This window comes from Dendrobates tinctorius, unplaced genomic scaffold, assembly GCF_039654945.1.
Source record: "Dendrobates tinctorius isolate UK_male_01 unplaced genomic scaffold, ASM3965494v1 ptg000065l, whole genome shotgun sequence".
Taxonomy (NCBI): Eukaryota; Metazoa; Chordata; class Amphibia; order Anura; family Dendrobatidae; genus Dendrobates; species Dendrobates tinctorius.
In genome coordinates, this window is record NW_027361733.1 from 3,814,017 (window position 1) to 3,832,841 (window position 18,825).

The following is an 18,825-nucleotide window of genomic DNA, read 5'->3' on the forward strand; positions in this document are numbered from 1 at the left end:
TGACGAACATCATAGGTTACCCCCGGCCAAAAGAAGTTTTGTGTCAGACGATGCCTGGTGCGACTGACGCCGAAGTGCCCGGCCAAGGATATATCATGAGAGATTCGCAGTAGCTCCTGCCTATACGTCTTGGGAACTACCAGCTGTTGTTTTATAATGAGGCTCGTCCCTGTGTGGTGCTGCTCTGTGATCCGGTAGAGGAGTCCCTGCTTCCATACAAACTGTTCCCCTTCTAGTACTCCTCTCCCCTCCTGTGCCTTCCCACGATATCCCTCCAGTGAAGGATCCTCAAGTAACTCCCTTTTAAATTCATCTGGGGTGGCCCAAGAAATGTGTCTGGCTATGGGAATACGTGCAGGGCTGGGATGTCTTACCTGGGCCTCTTCTGAGTGTGATTCCGCCTCCGCAGCTCGAGCTTGTCTCCGGGTGGTCACAGGATAGGTCTCAGCCAGAGGGGCCACCGACAATGCAGACAACATGGGCCCCAAGTCATTTCCCAGCAAGACGTCTGCAGGCAAATCCTCCATCAAGCCGACCTCAACAAGGCCATCCCCGACTCCCCAGTTCAGGTGAATCCTGGCAGTGGGTAGTCGATGTATGGCTCCCCCCTGCTACACGGACTGCCACTGTCCGGTCCGTCTTCTCTTGGTCCCGGACGAGATGAGGCTTCACAAGGGTCCAAGTTGCTCCGGAATCTCTTAGTCCCTGCATACGTTTCCCATTAACCCACACGACCTGTCGATGCTGTTGTCGATTATCTGCCCGGGCTGCCTGCACGGGGTCTACTTCATGCAGCACTTCCTCCATCTCTTCCACCCCTTGGTTAGTCGTAGCCCCCAATGCCGGGTCAGCTTCGCCTTGGTAGCAGCGTACAGCAGCCCAGCTGAAGGTAGCTGTTCCCGCCTTTGGTCACTGGGTATGCTGAGTCCGGTTGGGGCATTGTCTTTGCAGGTGGCCCAGCTGACGGCAGGTGTGGCATCGCGCCCCAGGGGGACTGTGGTAGGCCAGGTTTCTAGCTGATCCCCCTACAATCTTCGGTGGTTTGGAGCCCTCCAGGTTCATGGGCGGGCCCCTAGTGACCACCTTTGATCCGGAGAACTGCGGCCTCCTGGCATCATGATGTTCATCGGCCAGACGAGCAGCTTCCTCAAGAGTCGTTGGCCGCCTGTCCCGAAGCCATTCCTGTGTCTCGGGGTTTAGTCCATTAAAGAATCGTTCTAACAGGAAGAGCTGGAGGACGTCCTCCTCAGTGGTTGCTTGACTCCCTTGTACCCACTGTAGCAGTGACCGCCGTAATTTACAGGCCCATTCAGCGTAGGTATTGGTTACGCGTTTTATAAGTCCGCGGAACTTATAGTGGTAGGCCTCTGGTGTCAACGCATACCGGGCCAAGATCACTTCTTTGATCCGCTCATACAGTCCTCATCAAGTACCGTGCGATAGGCATCCGCTGCCCGGCCTGTCAGCTTGCGGGCCAGAATCTGAACCCGTTCCTCCGGCTTTACTTAATGAAGGGCACACTGCCCCTCAAAGTCCTGCAGAAAGCCATCAATGTCTTCCTCTGTCTCCCTCAACTGTCGGAAGGCATTGTACTGGATCTTTTTGTGGCTTACTGTTGAAGGTACCTGGTTGAAGGCCAGAGCCCCCCCTGCTCGCTGGCTCTCCTCTCTGCCATCTCCATCTTGGCCAGCTCCACTTTGGTCCGCTCTGCCATCTCCATCTTGGCTATCTCTATCCTGGTCCGCTCGGCCATCTTTTCCTTCAGATCAGTACGCACATCCGCCATCACCTCTCGTATGATCTCTACTGCAGGGTTTAGGCCATAGAATGCCAGTCTCCTCTTTATCTCCCTCTGGAATTCGGTCTCCTCCACATTCACATTGGGAGGCGCTGCACTGTCGTGTTCCATGATGGCTGCTATCAAATCCGCTTTTGTTTTGTTGCTGGCGATCAACCCTCGGGCTTCCACCAGATGTTTTAACGTAGTCCTCTTTAACTTCTGGTAGTTATTTTCCATTCATTCCTTTCCTCCTGTAGAAGGGGTATCAAATCCCGCTGTCTGCCACCAGTGTAACGGGGTCTTCCAAGCTGGGGTACCTCTTTCAGTACCACCCCGTGTTTTCGGAGGTCCGCTCTGCGTTGGCTGGAGTCTGAATGAAGGACGCTGGCTGGAATTCCTCTGAGTGCATGGGCGCATATAAAAGATCACTGCTTCTCCATGTATTTCCAGTCTGACAACACTTTACTCACAGGACACAGAATATATCACACAGATACAGAGGGCCGGCCAATAGACAGGCGTCAGGCCAGACATGCATTACAAAAGCCGCAGGTGGCCGGAGCCTGCGGATGTTTACTGTGGGAATTACAAAGGTGGGGGGAGGGCGGACACTGCTGATACATTAGGGACATGCATCTCACATGGAACCTATTATATATACATATAACTGCACAACATATTCTGGGTGCTGAGTGGTTCTGTAACAGTGATTATAGGTTGGTTTATTATTTTATGTTTATTACAGGTGATCGATAGCTTCAGGGAATTAGGTGATTGGTGAGTATGTACTCTATGTTATGTGTTGTATGTTCTGTATGTGTTTGTTTTTTTACATTCAACACATTAGCTGGATGATGGGACTACAACTGTCCCATCATTGGCTAAAGTGTCAGTCACTGACGGTGTAGCAGGCATAGCCCGATGGGACTTGTAGTCTCATGGAACGATACCTGCATATAGACCCCCGCATGGCCCGCCCACCCCTCACACATCGCCACCGCCCCCCCGCACTCTTGATGAGTGACAGCAGTGTGCAGAGGCTGGGTCACGCCTGCTGACGTCACGTCAATTTCCAGAGTCAGGAAATTGACGTGACATCAGCGGATGTTAGCGGCAGCTGCAGCCTGGGGGTCACGTGACCTGGACTCAGCCGCCGGCATAGCGCCATTCAGAGGCAGAATTGGCAGCGCAAGGTAATGACAAAAATCATTAGGGGCACCGGAGGGGATACAATGGGAGGTTACTATAAAGTAGTGGACAACCCCTTTAATAAACTTCTTGAATGTGATTTTGAGCACCTTGAGGGGTGCAGTTTTTAGAACGGTGTCACTTTTGGGTATTTTCTATCATACAGACCCCTCAAAGTGACTTCAAATGTGATGTGGCCCCTAAAAATAAAATGGTGCTGTAATAATGAGAAATGGCTTGTCAACTTTTAACCCTTACAACTTCCTAACAAAAAAAAATTTTGGCTCCAAAATTGTGCTGATGTAAAGTAAACATGTGGGAAATGTTACTTATTAAGTTTTTGTGTGCCGTATCTCTGTGATTTAAGGGCATAAAAATTCAAAGTTGGAAAAATCGCAAAATTTTCACCAAATTTACATTTTTTTAACAAGTTATATCAATGAAATTTTACCACTATCATGAAGTACAATATGTCAGGAGAAAACAATGTCAGAATCACCGGGATCCATGGAAGTGTTCCAGAGTTATTACCTCATAAAGGGACAGTGGTCAGAATTATAAAAACTGGCCTGGTCATTAACGTGCAAACCACCCTTGGGGGGAAAGGGGTTAAACAACACCAAACAGTCCTTAGCTGGGCTTCATTCCCTCAGGCCCCGGGCATACAGAGGCCAGGGCAAGGTCCAGCCTGGAGGCTCCGTCTTGGTCCATACACACAGGAGGGCTTGTCCTTCTCTACACAAAGACCCCTCTGTAGTGTCCCACCGAGACACATGGAAGCCTGAGCACACCGTGAGACTGCCAAACCCTCGCTCACATGTGCAACGCACACCTTCCAGAGCCTCAGTAGTCAGTACAACGCTGGCTCCCTGCTCTCGAGTCTTCACAGGACTGAATGACGCTCCACCTTTTCCGGTGACATCATCTAATATATAAAGCTCAAAGTGTGTATGTATGTGTGTATGTATGTGTGTGTGTGTATGTGTGTGTGTATGTCCGGGATAGGCATCCGCACCGTCGCAGCTACAGCCACAAAATTTGGCACAGTCACACGTCTGGACCCCGAGAGCGTCCTAAGCTATGTTGTGAGGCAAAATTTTAACCCCGCGCGTTCACCAAACAATTTTGCCCCTATCTACATACTGGGGGAAAAAGTTTGTGCGTGTCAAGCCCCGCCCCTCATTGTGATGTCATAATGTCCCTATTTGCATACTGGGGAAGCAGTGTGTGCGTATCAAGTCCCGCCCCTCATTATGATGTCGCAACGGTTGCCATGGCGACGCTGATGTCATCATAGGTCGCAAGCCCCGCCGCCGCTCATTATGATGTCATAATGGTTGACTATGGGATGGAGGATGTGTGATGGGTATATGGGCACTTGACTATGGGATGGAGGATATGTTTGATGGGTATATGGGCACGGGACTATGGGATGGCGGATATGTATATGGGCACGGGACTATGGGATGGAGGATGTGTGATGGGTATATGGGCACTTGACTATGGGATGGAGGATATGTATGATGGGTATATGGGCACGGGACTATGAGATGGCGGATATGTATATGGGCACGGGACTATGGGATGGAGGATATGTATGATGGGTATATGGGCACTGGACTATGGGATGGAGGATATGTATGACGGGTATATGGGCACGGGACTATGAGATGGCGGATATGTATGATGGGTATATGGGCACGGGACTATGGGATGGAGGATAGTTATGATTGAGTCACCGTAGGAGGCAAAAACAGAAATGCTAGCTAAGTCCAGGAAACCAGAGAAGTTGGCAGCTATTGGATTGCAGACCCCTGAACCTATCAACACAACTAGCAGTAGCCATGGGGGGTTCCTACGATGCCCTAGACCCCTCGATCACAGCCGGAGAATTAAATAGGCCTAAAGAAAGAAAGGGAAAATCTAAACTGCCCCAGAGCAGACCCCAAAGCAATAGGCAGCCCCCAACATATAATGACGGTGAAGCAAGATGAAAACACTAACACAGACAGAAAGATAGACTGAGCAAAGACGGGGCCCCAGCTAACTAGGTAGAAAAGGACAGGAAGGTTGCTGTCTGCAATCCATGAAAAACCCTATGAAAATAAGAGCCAACAGACTGACAGTGAAAAAGGCCCTGAAGACGCTAGGCTTCAAAAAGCTATGTCAGTACTCAGGAATATTCTGAAGACAGAGCAACAGGCAAAAGGAGATTCAGCTCACCCCAGCAGGGAATGGCAGAATCCAGAAAAGCAAGGAAAACAAAAACAAAACACAAATGCAACAGGCAAAGCAAAAATCTTAGCTTTAGAGGAGCAGGAATCAGACCGGTGTCCTAGAAGTCCACAGAGAAATCACCCGCAGGGCAGAAGGGCGTCGGCAGCCTTATATCCAGTCCGTGACTCCACTCAGCCAGTCATCCTCATTAGACTCAGGTGCCTGATAATCAGGCTCATTACCTTCCTTTTTATATCTCAATTTCTGCCACAAATTTGTGCAGACATAACAAAGGCAAATAGGCAAAAAATAGATGAATCAATAAAACCAATCATTTATTAATAAATTTCATAAAATTCTTTTTTTACAAGGAAATTTCTAAAAAAGGGAGTACAAATGTAATGATAGATGCTCACAGAATTAAGCTTTATGCAACATAATCACAGAATGTTTTTTTCTTTTCTTTTTTAATTTTTTACATACAAATAATCTCCAAATAGTGTTTATTTCTTAAGCATAAATTCATAAGCTATATTTATATAAACTTCTGTCTAAATATTTTTAGGGAAAGACCCAATAGTTCTAAAAGCAGAAGAAACACATCTTTGATTGAATAGTGTGAAATACACACTGCTGAAGGTAAATAACAATTGGGTTTAACTCCCTATACTATGTGTATACCATGATAATCCAAGACAGGGCTAACTAATCCTTAATGGAGTAATCACAATGCATAAATGCTCAGATAGTAGCGACTTTTGTTCTCAATGTTTCTCTGATTAATTACAAATACTTATAAACAAAAATGCATAAGCTTACTTGATTGTGTAAATATGTATCTAATTGTTGTAACAAAGGAACAACCTAACTGTGTGTGCGGCAAAGAAAATTTCTCCTTAATATGAATATATCCAATGCCTAGTGCAGAGAACTACAGGTTAATCATGTGTCCTGCTTAATATGCCAGCTATACTGATTCAATTTGAAATAAGCTATTCCTGCATGATGTAACAATGCAATCCTGTTTGCAATTATACAACAACTTACATGTATAAAACTTCTGCGGCTCTCTCATACACGTGTCTGGTTACCCCGACAGCGCCGTTTCGCCCCCTATTGAGGAAGCCAGTATGAAGCCAGAGAAACATTGAGAACAAAAGTCGCTACTATCTGAGCATTTATGCATTGTGATTACTCCATTAAGGATTAGTTAGCCCTGTCTTGGATTATCATGGTATACACATAGTATAGGGAGTTAAACCCAACTGTTATTTACCTTCAGCAGTGTGTATTTCACACTATTTAATCAAAGATGTGTTTCTTCTGCTTTTAGAACTATTGGGTCTTTGCCTAAAAATATTTAGACAGAAGTTTATATAAATATAGCTTATGAATTTATGCTTAAGAAATAAACACTATTTGGAGATTATTTGTATGTAAAAAATTAAAAAAGAAAAGAAAAAAACATTCTGTGATTATGTTGCATAAAGCTTAATTCTGTGAGCATCTATCATTACATTTGTACTCCCTTTTTTAGAAATTTCCTTGTAAAAAAAGAATTTTATGAAATTTATTAATAAATGATTGGTTTTATTGATTCATCTATTTTTTGCCTATTTGCCTTTGTTATGTCTGCACAAATTTGTGGCAGAAATTGAGATATAATATGCTGAATTGAGGTGGCTATTAGTTTTGGACTATTTTGTTATGTATATCATTACCTTCCTTTACCAGAATAGGGAGTTCACCAGACCTCAGTGACGAAGGGGAAAATAAACTCACAACAGTACCTCCCCCTTGAGGAGGGGTCACCGAACCCTCAACCACGCCACCAGGGCGATCAGGGTGAGCCCGATGAAAGGCACGCACCAATCTTTTGGTATGAATATCAGAGGCAGAGACCCAGGAATTATCCTCCTGACCATAACCCTTCCACTTAACTAAATACTGGAGTCTCCGTCTAGCCAAACGGGAATCCAGTATTTTCTCTACCTCATATTCCATGTTACCTTCAACCAATACAGGGTCTGGAGGTGCCACCCCAGGAACAACTGGTTCAACAAACCTCTTCAACAAGGACTTATGGAACACATTATGGATTTTAAATGTGACAGGAAGAGCCAAACGAAAAGAGACCGGATTAATAATCTCCAAAATCTTGTAAGGTCCAATAAATCTAGGCTTAAACTTAGGAGAAGCCACCTTCATAGCAATATTTTTTGATGATAACCACACCATATCACCAATCTTAAACTGGGGACCAATGGTCCTATGTCGATTGGAAAACCGCTGGGCCTTTTCCTGGGAGAGAGATAACTTATCCACCACTTGGTCCCAGATCTGGTGCATTCTCTCCACCACAGTATCAACACCTGGGCAGGCAGAAGGCTCCACCTGCCCTGAAGAAAATCGAGGATGAAACCCAAAGTTACAAAAAAAAGGTGACATCAAAGTGGCAGAACTAGCTCTATTATTTAAAGCAAATTCGGCCAAGGGCAAAAATGAAACTCAATCATCCTGATCAGCGGAAATAAAACATCTCAAATACGACTCCAAGGTCTGGTTTGTTCTCTCTGTCTGCCCATTGGTCTGGGGGTGAAAAGCAGAGGAGAAGGACAACTGAATTCCCAGCTTGGAACAGAAAGTCCTCCAAAATCTAGACACAAACTGAACTCCTCTGTCAGATACAATGTTCTCAGGAATCCCGTGTAAGCGAACCACCTGTTGCAAAAACAGGGGCACCAACTCAGAGGAAGATGGCAACTTATTGAGTGGTACAAGATGAACCATCTTAGAGAACCTATCACAAATCACCCAAATAACAGTCATTCTTTGAGAGACCGGCATATCAGAGATGAAATCCATTGAAATATGGGTCCATGGCCTCCTGGGGACCGGCAAAGGCAACAACAACCCACTAGAGCCAGAACAAGATTTAGACCGGGAGCAAGTCCCACAGGACTGCACAAAATTCCTGACATCATGAGACAAGGTGGGCCACCAAAAAGAGCGACTCACCAGATCTCTAGTACCAAAAATACCTGGATGACCAGCCAATGCAGAGCAATGAACTTCAGACATCACTCTCTTCTTCCACTGGTCAGGAACATACATCTTTCCACTGGGACAACGCTCAGGTTTGTCCTCCTGGAACTCTTGCAGCGCAAGTCTCAAATCGGGCGAGATGGCAGAAAGAACTACCCCTTCGCCTAAGATGGTAGCAGGCTTGGTCACCACAGGAGAATCAGCAAAGAAACTCCTAGAGAGGGCGTCTGCCTTGACATTCTTAGTTCCAGGAAGAAAAGAGACCACAAAATCAAAACGTGTAAAAAACAAGGCCCACCTAGCCTGTCTAGGGTTCAAGCGTTTAGCCGACTCTAGGTAAATCAAATTCTTGTGGTCAGTGAGGACCACAACTTGATGTTTAGCTCCCTCCAACCAATGTCTCCACTCCTCAAATGCCCACTTCATGGCCAACAGCTCCCGATTCCCCACATCATAGTTACGTTCAGATGGAGAGAACTTTCGGGAAAAGAAAGCACAGGGATTCATTTTAGATGTTACAGGATCCTTTTGGGACAAAACAGCTCCTGCACCAATCTCAGAAGCATCCACCTCTACCTGGAACGGGAGTGAGACATCAGGTTGCCGCAAAACCGGGGCGGAGGTAAATCTTCGCTTCAGCTCCTGAAAGGAAGCAACAGCCTCCGGAGACCAGTTCAACACATCAGCACCCTTCTTAGTCAGATCAGTCAATGGCTTGGCAATACTAGAAAATTTTGCTATAAATTTCCGATAAAAATTAGCAAAACCCAAAAACTTCTGGAGGGCCTTCAAAGAAGTGGGCTGAACCCAATCATAAATGGCCTGTACCTTGGCCAGGTCCATTTCAATAGTTGACGGAGACAAAATAAATCCCAAAAATGAAATCCTCTGTACTCCAAAAAGGCATTTTGATCCTTTGACATACAGGGAATTCTCCCTCAAGATCCGGAACACAGTCCGAATATGTTCCACATGAGAATCCCAATCCTTAGAGAAGATCAAAATATCATCCAGATAGATAATCAAAAATTTATCGACAAAGTCTCGGAAAATATCGTTCATGAAGCACTGGAAGACAGAAGGGGCATTAGTGAGCCCAAAAGGCATCACCAGGTACTCAAAATGTCCCTCCGGAGTATTAAACGCCGTCTTCCATTCATCCCCCTGCTTAATGCGGATAAGATTATACGCCCCCCTGAGGTCAAGCTTGGTAAACCAGCAAGCACCTCTAACTCTAGAGAATAGATCCGAAATCAGGGGTAACGGATACTGATATTTAATAGTAATTTTATTGAGGGCACGATAATCAATACAAGGCCTTAAAGAACCATCCTTTTTGGCCACAAAAAAAAACCCGGCACCTAAGGGTGAAGAGGATGGTCTAATATGACCCTTCTCCAACGCCTCCTTAATATAGGATCGCATAGCCTCGTGCTCGGGTACAGATAAATTGAAGAGCCGACCCTTGGGAAATTAACACCCCGGGCTCAGTTCAATTGCACAGTCATAACTCCTATGAGGAGGCAAGGACGCAGACTCATTCTCACTAAATACATCATAAAAGTCCGCCAAATAGTCAGGAACATCATGCGACTGAGGAGAGGTGGAAAAAAACGGAGCCTCACTAAAGGCACACCGACAACCCCAACTCACCACAGACACAGATTTCCAATCCAAAACTGGATTATGAATTTGCAACCAGGGAAACCCCAGAACAACGGCATCATGCAGACCATGCAACACCAAAAATCTGCAATTTTCTTGATGGTCTGGGGCGACCCGCATGACCACCTGGGTCCAAAACTGAGGTTTATTTTTAGCCAAAGGAGTAGCATCAATCCCCCTCAAAGGGATAGGCGTCTGCAGAGGTGTCATCGGAAATCCACAACGTTTAGCAAAATCCAAGTCCATTAGGTTTAGCGCTGCTCCCGAATCCACAAAAGCCTTGGCGGAAAATGTGGACAGGGAGCAGATCAGAGTAATTGCCAGAAGAAACTTAGGTTGAACACCACCAACAGAAAACGTGTGTGCAAAGCGTTTCTCTCGTTTAGGACAAACAGAAATAATATGCGAGGCATCTCCACAGAAAAAACACAGCTTATTACGCCTTCTGAACTCCTGACGTTGCGCCTTAGACAAAACTCTATCACATTGCATAGGTTCAGACGTCTGTTCAACCGGTGGCAACACCTCTCGTGCAATCCTGCGTTGACGCAAACGCCGACCAACCTGAATGGCTAATGACATAGAATCGTCCAGACCAGAGGGAACAGGATATCCCACCATAGTATCTTTTACGGCTTCTGACAAACCCTTCCAAAAGAGAGCAGCCAAGGCATTATCATTCCAGGTAGTAAGGACCGCCCACTTTCGGAACTTTTGACAGTACAACTCTGCAGAATCTCGACCCTGGTTCAATGCCAACAGGGTCTTTTCAGCCTGATCAATAGCATTAGGTTCGTCATACAACAACCCCAAAGCTTGAAAGAATGCGTTCACATTAGTCAGAATAGGATCATCTGGTTTCAAAGAAAACGCCCAATCCTGGGGATCGCCACGCAGCAAAGAGATGACAATTTTAACCTGCTGCGCGGAGCTCCCTGACGAGTTAGGCTTCAAGGCAAAAAATAATTTTTTCAATTATTTTTGAAACTCAAAAATTTAGATCGATCCCCAAAAAATACATCAGGTGTAGGGATCTTTGGTTCAACAGCATGCGAACGAGCAAGGTAGGCGTAAATTCCCCGCACTTCCGCAGCAAGCTGCTCCACACGATCAGACAATTGCTTTATCTCCATTGAGAGAAAAAAAAAATTCCCCCTACGGCCTCAGAGATATAGAGGAAAGAATATACACACACTTTTTTTTTTTTTTTTAAAGCACAAGTCTTTCCTGCTATTGAGTACCCTAGGATCTGCGGTATGGCGGGTGATTCTGTTATGATTGAGTCACTGTAGGAGGCAAAAACAGAAATGCTAGCTAAGTCCAGAAAACCAGAGAAGTTGGCAGCTATCGGATTGCAGACCCCTGAACCTATCAACACAACCAGCAGTAGCCGTGGGGGGTTCCTACGATGCCCTAGACCCCTCGATCACAGCCGGAGAATTAAATAGGCCTAAAGAAAGAAAGGGGAAATCTAAACTGCCCCAGAGCAGACCCCAAAGCAATAGGCAGCCCCCAACATATAATGACGGTGAAGCAAGATGAAAACACTAACACAGACAGAAAGATAGACTGAGCAAAGACGGGGCCCCAGCTAACTAGATAGAAAAGGACAGGAAGGTTGCTGTCTGCAATCCGTGAAAAACCCTATGAAAATAAGAGCCAACAGACTGACAGTGAAAAAGGCCCTGAAGACGCTAGGCTTCAAAAAGCTATGTCAGTACTCAGGAATATTCTGAAGACAGAGCAACAGGCAAAAGGAGATTCAGCTCACCCCAGCAGGGAATGGCAGAATCCAGAAAAGCAAGGAAAACTAAAACAAAACACAAATGCAACAGGCAAAGCAAAAATCTTAGCTTTAGAGGAGCAGGAATCAGACCGGTGTCCTAGAAGTCCACAGAGAAATCACCCGCAGGGCAGAAGGGCGTCGGCAGCCCTATATCCAGTCCGTGACTCCAGTCATCCTCATTAGACTCAGGTGCCTGATAATCAGGCTCATTACCTTCCTTTACCAGAATAGGGAGTTCACCACACCTCAGTGACGAAGGGGAAAATGAACTCACAACAGAGGATATGTATGATGGGCACGGGACTATGGGATGGAGGATGTGTGATGGGTATATGGGCACTTCACTATGGGATGGAGGATCTGTTTGACGGGTATATGGGCACGGGACTATGGGATGGTGGATATGTATATGGGCACGGGACTATGGGATGGAGGATGTGTGATGGGTATAAGGACACTCGACTATGGGATGGCGAATATGTATGATGGGTATAAGGGCACTGGACTATGGGATGGCGAATATGTATGATGGGTATATGGGCACTGGACTATGGGATAGAGGATATGTATGACGGGTATAAGGGCACGGGACTATGGGTTGGAGGATATGTATGATGGGTATATCGGCACAGGACTATGGGATGGCGGATATGTATATGGGCACGGGACTATGGGATGGAGGATGTGTGATGGGTATATGGGCACTTGACTATGGGATGGAGGATATGTTTAACGGGTATATGGGCACTTGACTATGGGATGGAGGATATGTTTGATGGGTATATGGGCACGGGACTATGAGATGGCGGATATGTATATGGGCACGGGACTATGGGATGGAGGATATGTATGATGGGTATATGGGCATGGGACTATGAGATGAAGGATGTGTGATGGGTATATGGGCACTTAACTATGGGATGGAGGATATGTATGATGGGTATATGGGCACGGGACTATGAGATGGCGGATATGTATATGGGCACGGGACTATGGGATGGAGGATATGTATGATGGGTATATGGGCACGGGACTATGGGATGGCGGATATGTATATGGGCACGGGACTATGGGATGGAGGATGTGTGATGGGTATATGGGCACTTGACTATGGGATGGAGGATATGTATGATGGGTATATGGGCACGGGACTATGAGATGGCGGATATGTATATGGGCACGGGACTATGGGATGGAGGATATGTATGATGGGTATATGGGCACTGGACTATGGGATGGAGGATATGTATGATGGGTATATGGGCACTGGACTATGGGATGGAGGATATGTTTGACGGGTATATGGGCATGGGACTGTGGGATGGCGGATATGTATATGGGCACGGGACTATGGGATGGAGGATGTGTGATGGGTATAAGGGCACTCGACTATGGGATGGCGAATATGTATGATGGGTATAAGGGCACTGGACTATGGGATGGCGAATATGTATGATGGTTATATGGGCACTGGACTATGGGATAGAGGATATGTATGACGGGTATATGGGCACGGAACTATGGGTTGGAGGATATGTATGACGGGTATATGGGCACAGGACTATGGGATGGCGGATATGTATATGGGCACGGGACTATGGGATGGAGGATGTGTGATGGGTATATGGGCACTTGACTATGGGATGGAGGATATGTTTGACGGGTATATGGGCACGGGACTATGGGATGGTGGATATGTATATGGGCACGGGACTATGGGATGGAGGATGTGTGATGGGTATATGGGCATTGGACTATGGGATGGAGGATATGTATGACGGGTATATGGGCACGGGACTATGATATGGCGGATATGTATGTTGGTTATATGAGCACGTGACTATGGGATGGAGGATATGTATGATGGGTATATGGGCATGGGACTATGAGATGAAGGATGTGTGATGGGTATATGGGCACTCGACTATGAGATGGCGAATATGTATGATGGGTGTATGGGCATGGGACTATGGGATGGAGAATATGTATGATGGGTATATGGGCATGGGACTATGGGATGGAGGATGTGCGATGGGTATATGGGCACTGGACTATGGGATGGAGGATATGTATGATGGGTATATGGGCAAAGGCCTATGGGATGGCGGATATGTATGATGGGTATATGGGTGTAACAACCCTGCTGGCATCACTTCATGGTCTCCCATCCCCCGCACACCAACTTACTTTCTGTTTCAAGCCATTCTGTGAAGTCTGTCTGTTGCCAGCCCTGAGCTCCATGTGCTATGCCTCTTGTTCTCCTGCTTTCTCTCCATGTTTCCTGACTGTGTGTATAGGGGGGCGGCGCCTGAACTCTCTGGTTCTTATGCAGTCTGGGTGCACCTGGGTAATCTGTCCCTGACCAATCACCTGGAGCCCTTGACTATTTAGTTTCGCCACTCCCACTGAAACATTGCCTGTGCAATGTCTATACTCAGTGTCTTGCAGCTGAGGAAGCCAGGCCCTGTTCTGTGTATCTACTTCTCTGGAGGAATACTTCTTGTCTTGTCTTGCCTTGTACCTTGTCTGCCTGCCAGGAGGCTGTATATTCTGGCCCTTGAGTCTTGTTTCCAGTGCCTTGTCTGTTCTTTGTCCGACTGCCAGGAGGCAGAATATCCTGGTCCTTGTGTCTTTGTCCCTGTGTCTGTCTGAACTCAGTCTTACCTCTGTCAGTCTCCTTGTTTGTGGTTGCTTCTCTGCCGTGTCTTTCCTTGTGTCCTCCCTGTCTGTGCATCTGCACTCTCGCAGCTTTATCTGTGCATCTGCACTCTCGCAGCTTTATCTGTGCATCTGCACTCTCGCAGCTTTATCTGTGCATCTGCACTCTCGCAGCTTTATCTGTGCATCTGCACCCTCACAGCTTTATCTGTGCATCTGCACCCTCACAGCTTTATCTGTGCATCTGCACGGCTCCTTAGCCACTCTGCCTGCTCCGCACTCCTGCGGCTCTGCCTGCTCCGCACTCCTGCGGCTCTGTCTACCTGCATCTCCTGTGTGAACAGGTCCAAACCTGTTCTCTCATATACCACTCCTTCCTGCCTATATCCATACCTGCATCTCCTGTGTGAACAGGTCCAAACCTGTTCTCTCATATACCACTCCTTCCTGCCTATATCCATACCTGCATCTCCTGTGTGAACAGGTCCAAACCTGTTCTCTCATATACCACTCCTTCCTGCCTATATCAATACCTGCATCTCCGGTGTGAACAGGTCCAAGCCTGTTCTCTCATATACCACTCCTGCTTGCCCTGTGTCTCAAGCCGTCACCTACCTGTCCAGTGTCTCCAAGCCGTGCCCGCTTGCCCAGTGTCTCCAAGCCGTGCCCGCTTGCCCAGTGTCTCCAAGCCGTGCCCAGTGTCTCCAAGCCGTGCCCAGTGTCTCCAAGCCGTGCCCGCTTGCCCAGTGTCTCCAAGCCGTGCCCAGTGTCTCCAAGCCGTGCCCGCTTGCCCAGTGTCTCCAAGCCGTGCCCAGTGTCTCCAAGCCGTGCCCAGTGTCTCCAAGCTGTGCCCGCTTGCCCAGTGCCTCCAAGCTGTGCCCGCTTGCCCAGTGCCTCCAAGCTGTGCCCGCTTGCCCAGTGCCTCCAAGCTGTGCCCGCTTGCCCAGTGCCTCCAAGCTGTGCCCACTTGCCCAGTGCCTAAAAGCTGTGCCCGCTTGCCCAGTGCCTCCAAGCTGTGCCTGCTTGCCCAGTGCCTCCAAGCTGTGCCTGCTTGCCCAGTGCCTCCAAGCCGTGCCTGCCTGCCAGTGTACCAAGCCGTGCCTGCTTGCCCAGTGTCTCAGCCTGCCTGTTAGTCACACCTGTCCAAGTGACTTGACCCCGAGTGGGACCAGCAGCCACAGCCAGACACCACCCTGGAGTGGCACCCGGCAGCTACCTGCCGCACAAGCCTGACCTCACCATCAGAGGCTCCAGTGAAGACCAAGGTAGCTGCCGTAGTTACGCCCCTTCCAGGGTAGTCTGGTTTGTGGCACAGTGGGGCCACAACCCCCCGGCTCGCGCCATTCAGCCAAGGTGCGAGCGTGACAGTGGGCACTTGACTATGGGATTGCGAATATGTATGATGGGTGTATGGGCATGGGACTATGGGATGGAGGATGTGTGATGGATATATGGGCATGGGACTATGGGATGGAGGATGTGTGATGGGTATGTGGGCACTCGACTATGGGATGGAGGATGTGTGATGGGTATATGGGCACGGGACTATGGGATGGAGGATAATTATAATTTGCTACAACTAACCACAGTTAGTTACTATGCCCGGGCAGCGCCGGGCTCTTCAGCTAGTTCCCTCTAAAAGTCAACTCCGTTCTAGTCGCTACCCTGCGCACACACCAGCACATGCGGTGACAGCTCACACGTGACCCACAGCCTGGCCCCGCCCACTGTCACTGCTCCCGTGGTGATGACATCATCACAGGTCCTGTAGCCATCCCGGTGCGTGGTATGTGGAGGGCAGGCATGGCACAGGAGATCGGGAGAGCGCTCACCACAGTGAGGGAGCAGGTGCAGCGTGTGGCAGCCCGGAGGCGAGTATTTGTTTCGCAGTTTAGTTCTGTAGTGAGCGTGTCAGGGGGGTGGCAGTGTTTGTGAGCTGCAGTGCTGATTGGTTTACCACGGCAGTGAGGGAGGTGCATTTATGAGCGCGCTCACATCCAGATCCTGGGGCAAGCTGGGAAAGTCGCACATTCTCACAGGTGCTGGGCTCGCTTTTCAGCGGTGCAGCGTCTGCGCATTTCACAGGTGCTGGGCACGCTTTTCAGCGGTGCAGCGTCTGCGCATTTCACAGGTGCTGGGCGCGCTTTTCACCAGTGCAGCGTCTGCGCATTTCACAGGTGCTGGGCGCGCTTTTCACCAGTGCAGCGTCTGCGCATTTCACAGGTGCTGGGCGCGCTTTTCAGCGGTGCAGCGTCTGCGCCTTTCACAGGTGCTGGGTCTGCACATTTCACAGGTGCTGGGCTCGCTTTTCACAGGTGCAGCGTCTGTGCATTTCACAGGTGCAGCGTCTGCGCATTTCACAGGTGCTGGGCGCGCTTTTCACGGGTGCAGCATCTGCGCATTTCACAGGTTATGGGCGCGTTTGACAGGTGCAGCGTCTGCGCATTTTGCAGTTGCCGGGCGTGCTTTTCACAGGTGCAGCGTCTGCGCTTTTCACAGGTGCAGCGTCTGCGCATTTCACAGGTGCTGGGCGCGCTTTTCATAGGTGCAGCGTCTGCGCATTTTGCAGGTGCTGGGCGCGCTTTTCACCGGTGCAGCGTCTGTGCATTTCACAGGTGCTGGGCGCGCTTTTCACAGGTGCATTGTCTCCGCACGTTTCTGCCTCTCCACCGTTTGCCACTCTGCCATATGATCCATAATCTACCTATAGTAAGCTGTTGCCATTATTCCCAGGTGCTGCGTGTCCACGCATTCCGGAGCACGCATTTCTGCCTCTCGCTGCACATTTAGGGTGTGTGCACACGTTGCGGATTCTGCCATGTTACCACTCAGAGACACAGAACTTAGCAAAACTAGGAGATCTCATCATTTGCAGTCTGAGAGGAACCCTACTGCTGATGGAGGAAGCCAGGGAAGGGATTTTACAGTGTCCTAGCCAGTGTTCAGGAGCATTACGTCGAAGCTTGCTACAGATAGGGTGTGCAGATCGCATGCAGCGATGTGCGACCCTAGAAGAATTGACCGGAGGGGGCTCGGCCGGGGGCGGAGCTGCACGGAGGATCTGCGCTGCGCCCGGAAACACTAGTCTGAAGCTAGCCTTAATCTTTAAAATTCCACCATTATTGTTTGTTGTTCACACAGGCACAGGATCTTTCTGATGGGTGCTTGTAGCCTAATGTATATAAAGCATGTCACGGTTGGCACATGTAATATGAAAATGTTTACAAATGTAACAATAAAAGAGTTAAAATACATTTTTTATTAAAGTCACTTTGGGAAAATAGGTGTGGTGTTGGCTGAGGGACAGGAAAAGTGATTTCTGTGTGGCCTGTCAGCATGGAAATGCGATGGCAAATTCAGTAGCCAGCAAAATGAATGTGATTGCAGGAAATCTCGTCCCCATGCTGCGATAATTTTTCCTTCAAAATCAATGCGGAGTTTGACATGTGCAGCACCACATGGGCGGGAGGGCTCTACAGAATGGCGGCTCCACAGCGTCACAGGCAGGAGCCGCCGTGTGCAGACATCTTGGCCAACATCCATGTCGCTAGGTCACTGTTTCATGGGTGAAACATCAGTCAGCAGCGTCTCTGGGAGCCTCCACAAGTAATTAGGGGGCAGATGACTGCCGCAGCCTCCACACACCTTGGAAACGCCAGTTAGAAAGGTTACAGCAGTGGGCGGTGTGGGGGTGACACTATAATACTCCGACTCCTCACTTTCCCGTTAAAGCGGTTGTCCATGACTTTAAAGGCCCTAACAAATAAGTGGGTAGCGCCCCCAGCTTTAGAAACTATCCAGGGAACATGATTCCGGTCATTTTTTACAGATGTATGGGCACAAAAAATCAAATTTGGATAATTTCTAAATGTATTGGCAAATTACTGGTTTGTTTCAGAAATAACCGCAAGGCATATCAAACAAAATTTAACACTATCATTAAGTACAATATGTCACACAAAAACAATCTCAGAATCAGCGGGATCCATTGAAGCTCCAGAGCTCCTCAAAAGGGACAGTGGTTAGAAATGTAAAAATTGGCTTGGTCATTAAGCTCAAAATTGGCGTGGTCAATAAGGGGTTAACATTAATAACCCATGTTTAGCACTGGTTACACCCGCCATCTTGGCTGTTAGGTCTTCCCTGGTGTTGGCTGGAGCTGCTCAGTCACCGACACCCACAGCACAGCGGCGTCACTGGAGCTGTGTCCACGGTCGGGTACTGCACATCTGTCGGCGGAGCTGTGCAGCTCAGGGACTGACAAGTTCCAGCCAACACCTAATAGCCGCAGGTGCCGGTGTCGCACCCCCCATTGATCACACACACAGATGACCTATTCTAAGGAGAGACTGTCAATATCACAGTCCTGGACAACCCCTTTAAAAAGAGAACAGCTCAAGGGATGAAAGCTCATGCCCTCCATGGCAGCCCCTCCAACGCTGCTGCAGCAGCAGCTCAGCTCATCGTCAACCGTACCAATGACATC